The following is a 21,016-nucleotide window of genomic DNA, read 5'->3' on the forward strand; positions in this document are numbered from 1 at the left end:
ATATACACGAGGGTCTGTATCGAAGCCTACGGGATATCTGACTTAAAATTTTCAAGACTGACGTATTCGCGCCAAACTTATCAACAGAAATATAAACTGCAAATTCAATCTCAGAATTATTCAAAATTATCAATTAGTCAATTTAGGGTAGCAAAAAATTCAATAGAAATTTATCGCAACCACGGCCTGGTGAAAAAGAGAAAATAGTCATCGACTAAATATATAAATATAACGATTTGGAGGGACCCAACAGGTCACTGTCCACCAGAAAGAGCAGCCATAACTCACACCGCCAAGTATTATTAATTCAGAAAATTAGGGAAAAATTTAAAAACATTTACCTAATTCATCTTTAGACGTTGCAACGTTCTTGTATTAATGATTAAATTAGCTTAATTAATTTACATTAAGCCATCTACCATAGGGTACACACTTCATTCAGTAAAGACCTGGGAGAGACAAATAACACGAGGCGTCTGTATCGAAGCCTACGGGATATTGACTTAAAATTTTCAAGACTGACGTATTCGCGCAAACTTATCAACAGTAAATATAAACTGCCAAATCAATCTCAGAATATTCAGAAAATTATCAATTAGTCAATTCGGTAGCAAAAAATTCAATAGAAATTTATCGCAACCAGCGGCCTGGTGAAAAAGAGAAAATAGTCATCGACTAAATATATAAATATAACGATTTAGGAGTGACCCCAACAGGTCACTCGTCCACCAGAAAGAGCAGCCATAACTCACACCAATGTAATTTAATTAAGCTAATTTAATCATTAATGACACAGAAACGTTGCAACGTCTAAAAGATGAATTAGGGTAAATGTTTTTAAATTTTCACCTAATTTCTGAATTAATAATACTTGGCGGTGTGAGTTATGGCTGCTCTTTCTGGTGGACGAGTGACCTGTTGGGGTCACTCCTAAATCGTTATATATATATATACATATATATACACATATATACATATATATACATATATATATATAATATTATATATATATATATACATACACCCACAAGGATATATATATATATATATACATACACCCACATGGATATATATATATATATATAATATATATATATATATTATATATATATATACACATATATATATATATGTGTGTGTGTGTGTGGTGTGTGTGTGTGTGTGGTGTATTTTTATATATACAAAGTCATAGCTGCAGAGGCACACAAATATTTATATACAACATCAGCTTCTTAAAGTTTTTATCAATGAAAGTCACTTTTTGAGCTTCAGTCAGTCCAGGGATATAACAAAAGACACCTGCTCAAGGTGCCACACAATGAAGCTAAGCCAAAAGCCAAAAGTGTTTGTGAAACAAATTTATTAAATATACGACCTTGTATAAAGTAGGAAAAGAAAGATTTAAACAAGAGAAAAGCAATTGGAAAAGAAATGATACTTGCTTAATGCACATGCAGAACTCTTGACTACATGCTGTAGAATCACATTCACACTCTCTCCCACACACATGAGTGTGTGTGTGTGTGTGTGTGAGTGTGTGTGTGTGTGAGTGTGTGTGTATGTATATATGTATGTGTGTGTGTGTGTATTTTTATATATACAAAGTCATAGCTGCAGAGGCACACAAATATTTATATACAACATCAGCTTCTTAAAGTTTTTATCAATGAAAGTCACTTTTTGAGCTTCAGTCAGTCCAGGGATATAACAAAAGACACCTGCTCAAGGTGCCACACAATGAAGCTAAGCCAAAAGCCAAAAGTGTTTGTGAAACAAATTATTAAATATACGACCTTGTATAAAGTAGGAAAAGAAAGATTTAAACAAGAGAAAAGCAATTGGAAAAGAAATGATACTTGCTTAATGCACATGCAGAACTCTTGACTACATGCTGTAGAATCACATTCACACTCTCTCCCACACACATGAGTGTGTGTGTGTGTGTGTGTGAGTGTGTGTGTGTGTGAGTGTGTGTGTATGTATATATGTATGTGTGTGTGTGTATATATATATATATGTAGGCATGTATGTATATGTTTATATATATAAATATGCAAACACAGACACACACACACATACCTATACATACAACCATATAGATATATACATATACACACATATATATATTCATATCTATGTGTGTATATGTGTACATATGTAAATATATGTGGGTATATATATATATATATATAGATTCATTTATAACTGTGTATGTATGCATGTATGTATATATATATATATATATATATATATATGTGTATGCTTGTATATATAAATGTGAGCATCTATATATAGCTATGTTCATATGCATTGCAAATTGACATAATCAATTTTCCAGCAAATGCCCATTTTATACTTTTTCCTTGTCCATTGCACCAGAAAATCACTGTCATGCCACAAAAATAATTTCAAGCTTTGCTAAACAATTGGTGAAACTAAGAACATTCGGTACCATTCTTCCTGTTGTTACTGTTGTTGGTGTTGCAGTTGATGCTGCAGTTGCTATAGCTGAGCATGCATTTGATTATTGCAGTGAATTGTAGCATGTTACATTTCATGTTTCTTCACTTGCTCTATCACGGTAGCACTGTGTGTGTATGTGTGTGTGTATATATATATATACACACACACACTTATGTTGAGCAATGTGTGAACGAACACACAACCCCACATTGGTATATATACATGAGGAGATGCTGAAAAGTACCTGGCTTCGAGGGTATCGTGAAAGGCCTGGCCTGAGGCCCAGTCTTCTGAGTTCTTTTACAGAGCTGAGAAAAACTGAAGGACTGCTACAAACAAGTGTGTGAATCTGGGAGGAGAATATGTTGAATGAAATCATAATTAACTGATTCTCCTATATTTTCACTAACCTAAAACCAGGAATTTTTCAGCAGCAACCACATGGCAATTTTCTACAAATTTTTTTTTTTTTAATTTTAACCCCCATCTCGAGAATGACCCCCTCAGTGGTGTTGGGGGTGACAATTGGCAAAGAGCAGTTCTCAACCATCAACTACCGGCTAAAAAAGAAAAGGAAAGAAAAAATTTCAACAACCCGAGGCATGATGGCTCCAGCCCCACTGGGTCAAGTTTTCAGGAGCTGCCTGCCCAACTTCGCTGTTTCTCCACCATCTGCACATCCTAAGGAAGAGATGGCTGAGGATGGCGGAGAGGCAGGTGGTAATTGAGGAGCAGCACTGATCAACTATCCAGCCGGTAGTTGTTAAACAACAACAGCAGCAACCACAAATGTGTGTGAGTGTGTGTGTATATATATATATATGTATGTATACACACACACACACATGCATACATATGTATTATATTAGAGGAAGAATCAAAACCAAGGCAGACGGAGTATCTCAAATCATTTAGAATAATTTAATTAGGGTAAGGTGAATTTGAAGTCTTACAGCCGTTTCTGGGATAACCCAAGAAGTAGGTTAGCATGTCCACACACTTGGTATTCCGTCATCAGAAACAATGTATGAATATTTTAGACAGGAAAAATTTACAGTTTGTAAGAAATAAAATAGAAGAATAAAGAGTAAAAGTTGTAGGACGAATATAGACAGAATAATGTTCCCAACTCATCTTTTTCCAGAGGATATGGATGCAGGTTGGTACTTCCATGAAGAAACCAATACAGATCCCTAGATCTAGCCTTAGCTATGATTTTGGAACCTAATGGTTGACCTACTAAAGCAATTAACCAGCATACTTATTTGTTTAGATCACAAGTGAATTCAACCCAACAGTTTTTCTGAGTTCCTACATGGTTTACAGACACCCTCCATGCTGCTATTGTGTTTATGTATATAGGATAGTGGTACAAGTGGAAATAGCAGATGATTATATGCGATGCTATAGTAAATCTTCACTGCATGTATATATACATATATTGGCAAAGATGTTAGCAGGCAGCAAACATTAAAAATTCATCTTACCTATAGGAAGAACATTATATAAATGTACAACCGAAATGTAGATAATCTAGGACGGAGGTTTCAAACTTTCCAAACTATGTTTGTTAAAGTAAATTTTATTAGCTCTCACCAGCTAGATTCACCTAGACAAAATCTCAAATGTCACTACATCAATGCCATATATGTTCTGAATATGCATTAAAAGCTGCTGCCCTTTTATGCTGGAAACAGCCTAATGATGCTAACTGGTGATACCAGATTTTGGGGTTACACTATGCTGTGCCTATATAATGTAGGATAAACAGTAATAACAATAATAATCCTTGGATGAAATTTATAAATATATATATATACTAGCAGTATTGCCCGGCTTTGCAAAATGGTCACATTTAATTCAAAGCGTTAAAAATGTTATGAAAACAATTGGTATGTGTTCACAAAGTCCAAATGATTAATATGAAAAAACACTCCAATCTACATCCTGGAGATTCATTTCTTTGCTGAATTTCTACAATGTTTACGGCGATTCGTTTTTATATCTTGATTTTTTATTTTTCATGCAATTTACGCATGCTTGCACACGTGGTGAACACAGTTCACGTCAAACAGCTGACTGAGTAAAGTTCACTATTCAATGCATGGGGTAAGGCCTAAACGAACACATTATCGATTTTTGCACTTGATAGATGAATTTCGGAACAGAAATAGCGCAGTTCAATTTTCATTCGCCTAAACTTTAAGTGACCCATTTTTGGTGGTTCTACGATTTGTTGGCTAGGAGGAGATGTGCCGGGAAGTTAAACACACAGACACACACACAGATACACACACAGACACACAAGTTGAGTTTTATATATATAGATATATATATACACTTACATACACACACATATATGCTGTGGTTACCTGCAAAGGAAACATGACATCACTGGAAGTCTCTTATGTGATATGTGTATATATATATGTATATATGTGTATATATTATATATATATATATATATATATATATATATATATACATATGTATTTATATAAAAGAAATCAGAGGTCCTTCATGCATCAAAGGCTTGAATGTATTCTCTCCATGGCTGAGATGCTAGTCTCAGACAGGATCGCTCAATTTTTGCCAGTTGAATAAACTGGAGCAACATGAATTAAAATGTTTTTGCTCAAGAATTCAATGCATTGCCCAGTCCAGGAATTGAAACTGCGATCTTACATTCTTACATCATGAGTGCAACACCCTGACCACAGAGCCACATGCCTCTAACATATATATGTGTACATATATACAGATACACGCTTACATATATATATATATATATATTTATATACATATACATACATATATATATATACATATACATACATACACACACATATATGCAGTGGTTACCTGCAAAGAATATATATGACATCACTGCCAATCTCTTATGTGATGTGTATGTGTGGGTGTCTGTGAGTGTAGGTGTATGTATGTAAATCTATCCGTCTATCTGTCTCTCCTATATCTGCCTTTCTCTATCTCTCTGTCTGTCCGTATATCTACCTACTTATCTATCTATCAATCGATCTGCCTATCTATATGTGTGAGAATATGCCTCCGGGCATGTAAAGGAACTCTTGGTGAAACACTTGGAATAGTGATGGAGAAAAGTTTCAGCTTCAAGCAAATGACTGTATACTTATATACACACACACATGTATGTATGTATTCCTGTATGTATATATGTATAGTTATACAAACAGAAATATATATATATATATATATATTATATATATATATATATATATATATATATATTATATATATATATATACATATATATATATATATATAATATATATATATTATATATATATATATATATATATACATATATATATATATATAATATATATATATATAGATATATATATATATATATATATATATATATATAATAGATATGTGTATTTAGCTATACATAACATGTGCATGTATAAGCTATTCTGTGTGTATATGTGCATGCGCTTGTGTACGTGTGAGCATGTGTGTGTGTGTGTGTGTGTATGTTTGTGTGCTTCACATTTCTTTATGGGTGTTTCTTTACTACCCTGCGGTTTTGTACCCAGTGAGAAAATTGGGAAAGAAAGTGAATGAAGTTTTAGCTTGCAGCAAATGAATAAATAAACTCTGTCAAATACATTGGATATTTCCTTCCTCTTTCCCTTGTACACACAATATACATACATACATATATATAATATTTATATATACACATACATACATACGTATATATAATATTTATATATATATATATGTGCCTTATATTACATATATGTATGTTTTGATGATGATGATGATATATATATATATATCAGGTAACACATTGGTGATAGTGGATCTCCATCATTTAACATTGAGGATTCAGTTATTTGAGCTACTGAGTTATCTACTTCTGAATGAACATATAAGTGACTGAAAAATCCACAGACACATATATCAGATGGTCGAGAATTTGATTTCTGGCAGGACATTGAACAAGACACTTTGCTTTATGTTGCTCCAGTCCACTAAATTGGCCCTTCCACTCAATTGCCCCTTCTAACAACAACCCACCTACTTTAAAATAACTGAACTTAAAATTTCTACATAAAATTTTCATGCCAATTTATGCTACAAACATTTCTTTAATAATGATAAAGCTATTCTCCTAGATTTTTTTCAATAATTTCAAATTTATTCAAAAAGGACAGAATATATTTAAAAATGAATACTGCAGCAAAACATTTAAAGTGATCTAATTTAAAACCTCTCGTTACAAGTTCATAATATTTATGTCCTAATCCAAAACACCCACTGAATAATGACAAATTTATTTTACTAAACTCTTCATCATTTCAAAATTAATTCCAACAAATCAAACAGTGTATTTCAACTCAAATATTCTACAGAAACAGTTAATGTAATTCTCTGTAAGCGTTAGCATAACAGTCTATGAGAAGGCTCTACCTATTAAACTACGGATAAATTCTGCTTGTCAGGTTTCTGTTTAGGGTCCATCGATCTAATATCTTCCACATGGAATGAGTTGAGCCAGGATTGATGTAAGGCTGTAGAAAATGGTGCTTGATCAATATGCCAATCACTGAGATCAAACCAGGGACCTAATGGTTTCCCTGTAAACTTCTAAATGATTCTGACTTACATGCCTATAGGAGCAGGCATGGCATGGCTGTGTAGCTAAGAAGCTCACTTGGCAACCAAATGGTTATATGTTCAGTCCCACTTTGCAGCTCCTTGGGCAAGTGTATTCTAGTATAGCTCCAGACTGACCAAAACATTTTGAGGGAATTTGATAGACAGAAACTGAGAGGAAGCCTGTTCTGTGTGTATATATACGTATATGAGGTCTGATCAAAAAATAGTGGGATTGTTGCTATGGTAACAGAGTTAAAGTACTCAGAGTGAAGTCTCATTGCACAAGTTGACCTTGGACTCTGTTGTGCATGCATGCCCAGTTATAACAATCTAACTAATTTCCGTTGGTGATAGCAATACTTAGAAGTAAAGTGTGTAGAGTGTGGTTGTCTCAAAAAGAAGGCCAAGTCACAGCTGTGCAGGATCTTGTTGTGTCAAGGAAGATGGAAACATTTTGAAAATGGTTATAACAGGTGATGAACTGTGGGTCAATAGCTATGGTCCTGAAACCCAAGGTTAGTCTTCACAGTGGAAGACCCCAAAAAGATTTCAAGATATCAATCAAGAAAGTCCAAGACAATGCAATGGGAAAGCTGCTGGGTATCCCCCCCCCCACCAAAGAATTGCAAGAATGCTTCTATCAAGGGAAACAATACTGGATAAAGTGTGTGACTACAGACGGGGACGACTTTGAAGGAGTTTAAATGCCAAATTGACCAGTGCTATAGGTTTCATTTTATAGCACCAGTCCTGATACATTTTGATCAGACCTTGTATATGTGTGTGCATATCTTTGTGTGTGTGATCATCTCCACCCCACTCACTACATAACTGCTTGACAACCAATGCTGGTTTGTTTACATCCTCATGACATAGCAGTTTGGCGAGAGAGACTTTAAGCAGTTGATTTTTAAAATGTCAGTCCTGGGGTCGATTTGTTTGGCTAAACCCTTTGAAGTAGTGCCCCATCAGGCTCACTGGGACCAGTAAATGACAGAAGATAAAGATCTGTGTGTATGTGTGTATGCATGTGTCTGTGTATGTGTGTGTGTGTATGTGCATGTGTAGGTTCATTCTGTATTGGTCTATCAATCATTGCTTTGTGGATAATTCACAGATCACTCAGTGCAGTGTGATCTTGAGCAAGGCATATCATGTCATGCTCTTTCGGTCTACTCGTCTGTAAAGGTGTACCAGTGAGAGTGAGAGAGTAGCATGTGACTTGAATAACATCCAGCTGCTATTTCCACATGACTGCTTGGAGACTCCCATCACCCAGATATTAGTGTGGAGATGAGATGGTTTGGAGCAGTGCAGAGCATCTTGATGGCCATCACTGTGGCTATGATACTGATGAGGATAATGTTGTCTGTGATGATGACAATGGTAGTAATTATGATGAGGATGATGGTGGTGGTGATGATGATGATGATGATGACGATGATGATGACAACAATGATGCTGCTGATGATGATGGTGTTCACACCAATGAGGTAGGCTTGGAAGTGAAAATACAATAAGTGCAGTGTTGGTGGTGTGAGTGATTGCAACGAAAGTGGAAATGCTAAAGGCTTTTGTGAGAAACGATTGTGGTGGGTGGAATTGCTAAAGGCTTCGGTGGTGGTGGTGGTAGCAGTAGTAGCTGGTGTTTATTGCTGAAGGCACAGACTACAATGGCAAGCTTGATATGCTGGTTGGTAAAGTTAAAAGAAATGATAATGATGATGACGATGATGATAACGATGATGATGATAATGATGAAACCTAAAACTGCTAAAGCAGTGGTGATAGTCACAGTGACAAAGAGACCAGGTTGCAGTAATATTGTTGTTAGTAGTTGTGCTGATGTTGGTGGTGGCAGTGGTGGAGGTGGAGGTGGTCACGATGAAGGTTCTTATGATGGTGGGGATAATGACATTGGTGTTGAAGACGAAGGAGGTGGTTCCAATTATGACGTTGATGGTGGGTTGTAATGATAGCTACAATTGCAATGATGATCATGATGATGGTGGTGATGGTGGTGGTAATTCAGGACCTAAAATTAAAATTATCATATTAATTATAAGCCATTGATTAAGACACTAATCAGCACTTTACATATTGTAACTGCTACAGTAGTGAAGAACACATTTATACATTCATACACTAACAAATCAAAAACAATAGACACCTATGCAAAGAGGCACGCACACACACACCTTTCCAGTGACCCTGACCAACTTAGCTCTCCCCCTCTCATCACCCTTGCACTAAGCACTACAATTAATCCTTCTGCCCCTAAATAATATGTGTATTTAATGGTCATCTTCTTTATTTGTGGGTTCTTTGGTGTCCATAGATTCCAATCCTTGATATAAAGTTCCTATCACAGGTGAGATATATAAATATTTAGGTGGAGAAGCCAGATGGAAGTCCACTCCCTCTGATCAGTCAGTTCCAAGAATGGTTCCCTTGCTTTTATCCACCCCATCTCCACCCCTAGTCTCAATATCTCTCCAACAATAAACTCATGAAAATGAACAACAGCTGACAAATGCTCCCACACTTGAGACTAGACACTGACCAACTTCTTTTGTCCTCCATCCACATACTGACCATCATAGTCTAAGAGGCCATAGATGCCTTAGATGGCATGTGGCTTGGTGACGAGTGCATCAGGATTATTTATATATATATATATATAATATATATATACCAATTAAGGACTGAACACGAAAAGGTGGACAGTCAACATGCTAGATATAGACGTCAATCGCCATTCGCCACAAGATTATGTTCTCAAATAAAAATAAAATTCAGCACGACCTAAAGCAATGGATGAGACAAAAGAAATATACTAAAGGAATAATTACCTACGTACTGCAGTTTCAGCTATTAATATTATTATTTGAGAACATAATCCTTGTGGCAAATGGCGATTTGACGTCTATATCTAGCATGTTGACTGTCCACCTTTTCGTGTTCAGTCCTTAATTGGTATATATAAATATTTTAATCTTCGGATTCTTTTTAATGTGCTAGACCACTGGTTTTAATTGACTAATATCAATTTCTACCCTTAATTTTTAAATATGAAATATATGTTCTCAAACCGATAAATTGACTGCTGCTAATTATTGGCTGCAGGTTAGTTTTTCGATTATCAGCGCGCCAAAAGTAGAGGCATTCGAAAGATACATCCGAACGTAATAGGTTGTACTTTTTGCCTGCGGGACTCCGGTACCGTTTTTCACCTAGTACAGCATATTATGCTCATAACAAACTACGCTGATGAAGCTACAGATATCCTTGTGATATTAATAGCTGAAACTGCAGTACGTAGGTAATTATTCCATTTAGTATATTTCTTTTGTCTCATCCATTGCTTTAGGTCGTGCTGAATTTTATTTTTATTTGAGAACATAATCCTTGTGGCGAATGGCGATTTGACGTCTATATCTAGCATGTTGACTGTCCACCTTTTCGTGTTCAGTCCTTAATTGGTATATATAAATATTTTAATCTTCGGATTCTTTTTAATGTGCTAGACCACTGTTTTTAATTGACTAATATCAATTTCTACCTTAATTTTTATATATATATATATATATATATATAAAAGGTAACATTCATTGGTGATAGTGGATCTCTATCATTTAACAGGGGATTCAGTTGTTTGATCTACTGAGTTATCTGCTCCTGAACGAACATATAAGTGACTGAAAAATCGACAGACACATATATCAGTTGGTCATGAGTTTAATTCCTGGAAGGACATTGAACAAGACACTTTGTTTTATGTTGCTCCAGTCCACTAAATTGGCAAAAGGGAGTTGTACCAGTCATTTGAAGGGTCAGCTTTGTCACACAGTGTCATGATAAATCTCCCTGAGAACTACATCATGGGTATACCTGTGTGTGGAGTACTCAGCCACTTGCATGTTAATTTCACAAGCAGGCTGTTCCGTTGGTCAGATAAATTGGAACCTTCATTGTCATGATTAACAGAATGCCAGTTAGAAGACCCTCAGGTGGGATACAAATCAAATATAAGCATTACATATGTGAACCATCTAGATTTGTGGTTCCTAAAGTGGGTGGTACTGTCCCTCCCCATTAAGAACAGTGGAAAGATCCAGTGGGACATTGAAGAAAAATGGGGGTGATAATGGGATAGTAATGGGGTGATAATGGATGCAAAAAGAACAAAATAATGGGTTAAGTTAGTTTTATTAGTGAAATACAGGTATTTTGAATTTGATGCAGAAAATGGCCTATGTTTGTGGTAGTAAGTGGGGTAAGGTGCTAGGAATGTGGACCAGGTGCCAAGTGGGCAGCAGCATGAAAAAAAGTCTGGGAACCACTAATTTAGGTTGATGTAGCTGTAAAGTGGATACAATTCTTCTGATGTTCAAGGATTTCTGTATGACTAAGCTTATCTCTTCAGATGACTGGGAAAAAAAAATCAGGAGACACAAAATGTTGTATGCTTCCAGGATTTGAATGGTCTGGTTTACGAGGTCCGTTTTTCAAACTCACACAATGAAGTGGGAAATACAAACTTCCAGCTTGACATGAAACTTTATATGGAGTCTGAAATGGTTGCTTATAAAATTTTCATTGTCAGGAGACAAATGTTTGTCTGATGAAATTTTCAAAATCCTTGTCCAGGATGCAATCATTTGAAACTTTGTTTCCCAGGTGGATGAATCACGAGGCTGTTGCTAATTGTTGCTATTCCACTGAGAAACTGGGTAAGAAGGAGTATGTTTTGGGCTTGTGTGTGTGTGTGTCATTGCTATTATGTTAAATAGTTGTATGTCCAAATGTGGCCAAATGCGTCTTTCTTCAATATTTATTTTTGCTTGCAATAGCTAATTCTTTTGGTCAAACGATCGTATCTCCAGCTGCTTCATATGGCAAGATATCAAAAATTTTCAAAGTTTAGTACAATGGCTTTACTATGGAATGGTAAAACTATTTTTGCATTTTCTGAAAAGCAATGTTTTTGACTTATGACACCTTTGCATTATACCAATGATATATATATAAGATATATATATATATCTATATAGACACACACACACTGGCACTCTGTTGGTTATGACAACGAGGTTTCCAGTTGATAAGTAAATGAAATAGTTTGCTTCTGAAATTAATGTGCAAGTGCCTGAGCACTCCACAGACACGCATATCCTTAACAAAGTTCTCCGAAAGATTCAGCATGACAGAATGTAACAAATATAATGTAACAAAGCTGAGCCTTTGAATTACAGGTACAACTCATTTCTGCCGGTTAAGTGGACTGGAACAACATAAAACAAAGTATCTTGCTCAAGGTCACAATTCATCACTAGGAATTGAACTCATGATCTTAAGGCTATGGAGCTGAAACCCTAACACTAACCCACATGCTTTTCTATTTTCTTTCGCCTCAAGATTCATAAGACTGATTACTATGGCATGTAAGGGACCGAGATCACAATATTCCCTCTCCCTTAAAATGGGATCCACCAGTCCTTTGTGGGGTTTAAGACCAATAATTATGAGGGATGCTTGTGAATTGATCACACTGACCCCATTTCTTGACAACTTCTTTATTGTATACACTCAAGAGGGACGAAAGGCAAGTCTGACCTCAGCAGAATTTGAACTAAGAAGATAAAGAACTAGAAGCTATGTCTCTAAGCATTTTGGCCAATGATTCCACCAGCTTTCCACCTTCCCCACATTATATACAAGTGTATTTGTGTGTGTGTCTGTTAGTGTGTGTTAATGCATGTATGTACTCTTCTATGCTTTTACTCTTTTATTTGTTTCCGTCATTTGACTATGGCAATGCTGGGCACTGCCTTTAGTCAAACAAATTGACTCCCGGATTTATTCTTTGTAAGCCTAGTACTTATTCTATTGGCCGCTTTTGCCAAACTGCTAAGTTATGTGGATGTAAACACTCCAGCATCAGTTGTCAAGTGAGGTTGGACACACACACACACATATATATATATATATATGACAAGCTTCTTTCAGTTTCCATCTACCAAATCCATTCACAAGGCTTTAGTCGGCCCAAGGCTATAGTAGAAGACACTTGCCCAAGGTGCCTTGCAGTGGGACTGAACCTGGAACCATGTGGTTGGTAAGCAAGATACTTACCACTCAGAAACTCCTAAACATATATATATATATATATATATAATATATATATATATATATATATGTAATCAGTTTTCTTGTGGTTGCTTTTTATTCAAACTTACACAAATTAATTTTTGCTTCTATTTTAATTATTTGGGGTTCTAAGTTTTGTACACACACACACACACACACACACACACACACATAATTACACACACTATTTTCATTTCTCCCCATGAGGGAATGCTTAGTTTTAATAAAAGTTTATTTCGGTTTTATTTCTCCCAACTCATTCTTTCTCCTTATTATGCCTCTGTGTGTGTGTGTGTGTGTGTGTGTGTGTGTGTGTGTGCGCGCGCGCGTGTGTGTGTGTGTGTGTGTGTGTGTGTGGTGTGTGTGTGTATTCCTTTGTGTTTTATTTACAGCCTGCTGTAAATCACTTTCTATCAATTTCACACATCTTGTTGAAGATATAGAAATGTAGATGAGAAAGACAAAAAAAAGAAAACAAAATGAGATGATAAATACTGAATGCAATACTATCATTATTATTGTTGTTGTTGTTGTTGTTGTTATTTCTTTCTTCCTTCAGACTAATAAAATTCTGCAAGGATGACTATGGCTGTTATAATTTATTATTGCTGTCCATCACTATTGTGATCATTATCATTCTTATTCTATGACTGCACTTTTTCTCTCACTCCTCCTCCTCCTCACACCCCCCTCCCCCCTCTTCCTTCTTTTCCTTCTCTTCTTTCTTCTTTTCCTCCTCCTCTTCTTTTTCTGCTTCCCCTTCTCTTTCTCCTCCCTTTTTTTGCTAGCTATCATCATCATCCTCGTCATCACCACCACCACTGTAATCATAGACATAAATTTGGTTTTTTTTTTACAAGTGCCATCAGGGGTTCAGCTGTAACAGTGATCCTCAGAAAAATATTCAGCAGCATCGTTGTCATCATCACCGTCTTCTTCAGGACCCTTCATCTTCACCGTCCCCAGCATTATTTCTCTCATCATTACCATCTCCACCATCCCCAGCACAGTCATCACAATTATCAATCTTGAGACACACCAGCATTATTATTAAAGTGAAATATTTCTCCCTTATCATCATCCCTGTTGGTGAGTCAGTTTCAACATCATATGTTAAATGCTGAACTCGTTGGGGAGAATCTATGGAGGCAGGGAAACTGCAAGAAAACAGTCAAGCGTCCCTCAAACCAAACCAAACTGCCTTAGTCAAGGAGGCACACATTAGAAAGTCTTCAGTGGAGAAGGAAAAGAAATGTGTGTGTGTGTGTGTGTGCGTGTCTTTTTACTCTCTTTTTACTTGTTTCAGTCATTTGATTGCAGCCATGCTAGAGCACCGCCTTTAGTTGATCAAATTGACCCCAGGACTTATTCTTTGTAAGCCTAGTACTTATTCTATCAGTCTCTTTTGCCGAAGCACTAAGTTATGGGGACATAAACACACCAGCATCAGTTATCGAGTGATGCTGGGGGGACAAAGACAGTCACACAAACATAGGCTCACACATACATATATATATATATACATATATATATATATACACACATACAAATATACGACAGACTTCTTTCAGTTTTTGTCTACCAAATCCACTCACAAGGCTTTGGTTGGCCTGAAGCTTAGTAGAAGACATTTGCCCAATGTGTTACGCAGTGGGATTGAACCCGGAACCATGGGGTTAGTAAGCAAACTACTTACCACACAGCCACTCCTGCATATATAGGCACAGGTGTGGCTGTATCGTAAGAACCTTGCTTCCTAACCACAGGGTTCCAGGTTCAGTCCCACAGTGTGCTACCTTGGGCAAGTGTCTTCTACTATAGCCTCAGACCAACCAAAGATTTGTGAATGGATTTGATGGACGGAAATATATATATATTTGTGTGTGTGTATCTGTGTTTGTACCTCCTCTATCGCTTGACAACTGATGCTGTTGTGTTTATGGCCCACATAACTTAGCAGTTCGGCAAATGAAACCAACAGAATAAATATAAGGCTTACAAAGAATAAGTCTTGGGGTTTATTTGTACAACTAAAGGCAGTGCTCCAGCATGGCTGCAGTCAAATGATGGCAACAAGTAAAAGAATAAAAGAAAATATATGTGTGTGTGTATGTATGTATGTATATATACATATATATATATACACACACACATATATACATATAGAGAATATACAGGGAGTTTCCATCAACTGACGTTATGTAATAGGCATTGTACCATGGATGCTCAGTTTGGTTTACCACTGAAATTCCAGCTTGAACTGCATAAGCTAAATCTTCTGATGACAGACTACTGAGCATATGGAAAATTTACTCACTCAGTATTATGACCAACATACCTGGCTATTCTAGAAACAGATGTAAAGACATTATCTATTTACATGCTCTATCTAACAAATTAAATGTTTTTCAAATGATGTCAATTTTTATTTTATTTTTAGTGTGTATATATATATATATATATATATATACACACACGCATACATACACATATATATGTACATATATATATATATGTAAATAGTATATATATATATATATATATATGCATATATACACACATACATGTACATGCATGTATATGTACATGGGTACATGGGTACAGGATGTCAAGAAAACATGAACAAAATGAGAAACAAGAACATAAAAAACAAAAGCATAGAAAACAAACATTTTTTCGAACAACGAAAGAAACAAATAGACAAACGAGACAGGCAACATAAAGAACATTCCCTTCATCAATTGTCCCGTTTTATCTACTCCACGTTTTGAAGGTAGGGACAAGACACGACTTTGTTAAAACAGTCCTTCCCGCAAAGCAGATTTGGGATTTTTTTGCGGAGGGTTACAATGGTAACAAAAACAGGACAGTAAGAATACATATACACACATACATACCATATGTATGTATATATGTTTGTATGTATGTACGTATGTACACACTCACACACAGATTTGAAGCATGAAATTTATGTTGCCAGTGGTATAGCTAACTTAAGGTTTTTCATAAAATGTTTCATCTGAATGTATTTTTGGCATGCTGTGTGACTGCTGTGGTTACAATTCTCAGTTAAAGTAATTTCATTCTGCTGCATTTTCACCCTTAACACCCTGAAACAAAGCAAAAGGTGGTGAAGGACAAGGTCAGAGGTGTGAATGGGTGCAAAATTATTTGTTTGTTATCAGGTCTGTTAATTAAATCAGAGATTCTGAATAAAGTCTTTTCTGCACTAAGAACATACAAATCTTTCGTGTGATACTGCTAAGTGTGTGGGATAAGCATGAATGATATAACTTCCCGTTTTCACTCAAGATCATAAATGCTTAAAGATTATTGAAATCAAACCCAATATTTTTACTCAGAGGTTAGTATTGAGTTAAAATTTTAGCCTAAGGTTAGCAATATCAGGTTAGGGGATAAGTTGATTACATTGATCCCAGTGCATAACTGGTACTTATTTTAGCAACCCTGAAAGGAGGAAGGGCAAAGTTAACTTCAGTGGATTTTGAACTTGGAATGAAAAGATGGACAAAATGCTGCTAGGCATGTTGCACAGCATGCTAATGATTCTGCCAGCTCGTTGCTTGTACAAACGTAATAATTAAAACCAAGAATAGTAATTCATAATTAGAGTCACAAGAAATGTGACATGTAGGTGTTTAACAAACATGTTATACTTGAATTCTAACACTGCTAAAGTTTAACAAATGACAATATTAATAGTAATGATAACAACAACAACAGCAACCACAACAATAGTGCTGATTCAAACAAAAGCTAAAAACCCGTGAAATGGTTGAATGCTTCCTGACATTTGATAACTTTTTTATCTTCATTGAACTTATTCACCATTCAATTGCTTTAATTAATCTTGAACTTGTTTACACTACAGGAGATTTCCTATGACAATGGATCATCGGAAATTCAGGATTAAATATTCTATGGTGACAGAACACCATGGAGGATTTCCTCAAAAGCTTTTATCATGTGTTCAGATGGTTCACTTTTGTTCTAACAAATAATACTATTTCCGTGCACTTTCGGTACTAAAGGTTCATGCTACATGAAATTTCTGAGAAGAACTAATGCTTGACTTTTCACCAAAAACAGCCATTCTAAAACAAACCATGGACTCAACAAACATCTTATGTGTGTGCATGCATGTGCATGTATAAACACATATATCATCATCATTATCCTTTAACATCCTTTTTATAAGATGGCATATGTTAGACAGTTTCGCTGGAGCAGGTAAGGCCTGAGGTCACACCAGCTACTATTGTCCATTCTGGCATGGTTTCTATGGTTGGATGCCCTTTCTAATACCACCACTCCACACAGTGTATTGGGTGCTTTTTATTTGGTACCAGCACCGGTATCAAATCTGCTGTGGTGGACAGGTCTTCTTAAGTACAATAAGGTGTCAGGCACCTCTGATATTTGTCATCTCATTTGTAAGGCTCAGTGTCTTGATATCAGCTTTCAGTATATCTATGTGTATATATTTATATGTGTGTGTATTATGTACTTATATTATGGCATTTGAACCTCAAGGGTATGCCCTGGCACTTGCCACTATCTATATCTCTCTCTTCCGTTACTCAAACATCTCATTTATACTCTGATCCCCGTTCCTTGTGAGCATGCCTGGCATTTTGTCACCATCTCCATCCTGCAGTATACCACTCTCTTTCCCTCTCTCTCCTTCTCCTGCACTTCCCTCAGGCTGGGCAACCTCTTTTACTCTTTTACTTGTTTCAATCATTTGACTGTGGCCATGCTGTAGCACTACCTTTAGTCAAGCAAATCAATCCCATGACTTATTCTTTGTAACCCTAGTACTTATTCTATCAGCCTCTTTTGCTGAACCACTAAGTTACGGGGACGTAAACACATCATATTCAGTTGTCAAGTGATGTTGGAGGGACAAACACAAACACACACATATATACATATATACGACAGGCTTCTTTTAGTTTCCGTCTACCAAATCCACTCACAAGGCTTTGGATGGTCCGAGGCTATAGTAGAAGACACTCGCCTAAGGTGCCATGCAGTGGGACTGATCCTGGAACCATGTGGTTGGTAAGCAAGCTACTTACCACACAACCACTCCTGCACCTATACAACCGTGTATTTTCTTTGCAGTAGCACACCTGTTTCTGTCTTCTTCCCTGATCTTTCTCTCTCTGGCTGGGTAACCTTGTACTTCCTCTTCAGCAAGACACCAATATTGTTTGAAGTAATTCAGGCTTGCACTGTGGTATCCAATTCTTCAGAGCTTCTTTCACATCTTCTATCTCATCAAATTATTTCCCACCAAAACTGACCTTCATTGAATTAAACCAAATTGGTCAAAGCATGAAGATTCCAGATCCAGTCTGTATGGAGAATGGAAAACCACCACCTAGACCAATTTGCCGACTGCCAGATTTCTTGCAAAAGATGTGTGTTGCAGTGCATTGTCATGATGTAAGAAGATTTTTGCTAAGTATCTTCCTCGTGATGTGTTTTCCAAGATTTTTAACTCTCTCAATTTATATCAACAATACAGAATCAAACAAATACATCAACCCAGTGCTCCTAGACTTGTAAATATTTATTTTTTCAGAACTTCATTTTGTAGAATTGTATAAGATTTTTCTTTGTTTTCTTCTTGGGATGATCATTAGTTTTTGGTTCAGCAAATAAGTGCCTGAAGAGTTTGTTATTATCATTGTCAACTATGATGAAAATTATTTTGGTAGGATGGTCAATATAGACAAAAACAGGAAAGCATCTATGCAAAAATGTATACACTAATGTATATATGCTCATCTGTATATGCTACCTGTATACAAGTATAATCATGAATATACATATGCATACATATAGATATTAGTATGTGTGTTCATGTAATATCTATCTATCTATTCATCTATCTCTATATCTACCTATCTATATACACACACACACACATACAAATACACACATATATATATATACGTATAAACATATGCACACACACACACACATATATATATATATATAGAAGGTGTATGGCTCAGTGGTAAGAGCATCAAGCTTACAATCGTGCGATTGTGAGTTCGATTCCCGGACTGGGCTGTTTGTTGTGTTTTTGAGCAAGACACTTTATTTCATGTTGGCTCAGATCACTCAGCTGTAGAAATGAGTTGTGACATCACTGGTGCCAAGCTGTATCAGCCCCTTTGCCTTTTCCTTGGATAAGATGGGTGGCATGGAGAGGGGAGGCTGGTATGCATGGGAGACTGGTGGTCTTCCATAAAAACAACCTTGAGTTATGCATTCACTGGTATGGTGACTTTCTGCCCAGACTTGTACCCTGGAAGGGAACCTCTCAGGTGCACCCACGGTCATTCGTGACCAACGGAGTTAAATTTTTTATACAGACATATATGCATATATAATATGTATGTACATATGATATATATATATATATATATATATATATATATATATATATATATCAATATATATATATTAATATAGATATATATATCCACGCATATATATGTACACACACACACGTATAGCTTTCTCATAGCTTTATACCTAAAGTGTCCTTCAGTTTTGAATGTCTTTGTAACTCTGCTGAAGCATAAGATTAAAATACAAAAATGTCCTTCTTCAAAGATTCCTTACAATTATACAAACACAAAACCGAAAAGGCAGAAGACATAAGAGGGGAAGATATATTTATATAACCATTTCACTTCAAATAGGATTGCGGCTGTTTTGCAAACTTCCTCATGTAGCAGTAATTTCTTCATTGTTGTCGTCATTACCATCATCACCACCATCATCATCATCACTAGCATCATCATAACCACTAGCATCATCACCATCAGCATCATCATCACCAGTATCGTCATCATCAGCATCGCCATCACCATCACTATCATCATCATTTAATATCTTTTCTCTATGTTAGCAAAGATAGTTTGACAAGAGCTGGCAAAGTCCCCTCAACTGGGTTGGGGGGGATAGCAGTAGTATTGAGGGAGGAGGTCTTGTGGCAGTTGATATGAGGTTGAAAGAGTAATAGAGAGGGAAAGATGGAGATAGGTGACTTGTTGTAGAAGAGATACAAAGATACCTTAGTTGGAGGAGAAAGGAGAGAAAGAGAGACTAAGAGAGAACGATAGTGTTGGAGAGAAAGGGAGACTTAGAGAGAAAGGTAGTAATGAAGAGAGTGGGAGAGATGGTGGTGGGTAATTGTGAGGACCGAACCTCAAAGGACATGTTGGGGGATGAATATAGATGAAGTGATACGGAGGATTGGACTGGATGAGGTAAAAGTTGGGGAAAATTTCATAAGAATGTAAGGGGAGGCTGGTTAATGTGTTAGAAGTGGCCTTTTCCAGCTTCTTGGATGCCCTATCTGTTATCTGGTTTACCTTGTGACATGTCTGGCCCACTAAAACTTATGCTTTCAATATTGTGTTCACATCATTCACTCCACTCTATTCTCAGATGACCACATTTCAATCAGAGGCTGCTAACAATTTCCATATAGTTCTACACAAATGCCTATAACACCCCTCCTTGTTCACTCAAACCCTGTTTCCTTGACTCCAACTGACTTTGACAAGGACTCCCTTGGCAAATCTTTTTGGTTTTCTAGCATCAGATTTGCAAACTTAGAACAAATATGCATTGTTGACTGAATACATCTCCCTTGAGTCACATTTAATACTTCCAACAAGAGAACATGTCAGAACATTAACACTGT

The sequence above is a fragment of the Octopus sinensis genome, linkage group LG13 (genome assembly GCF_006345805.1).
Source record: "Octopus sinensis linkage group LG13, ASM634580v1, whole genome shotgun sequence".
Taxonomy (NCBI): domain Eukaryota; kingdom Metazoa; phylum Mollusca; class Cephalopoda; order Octopoda; family Octopodidae; genus Octopus; species Octopus sinensis.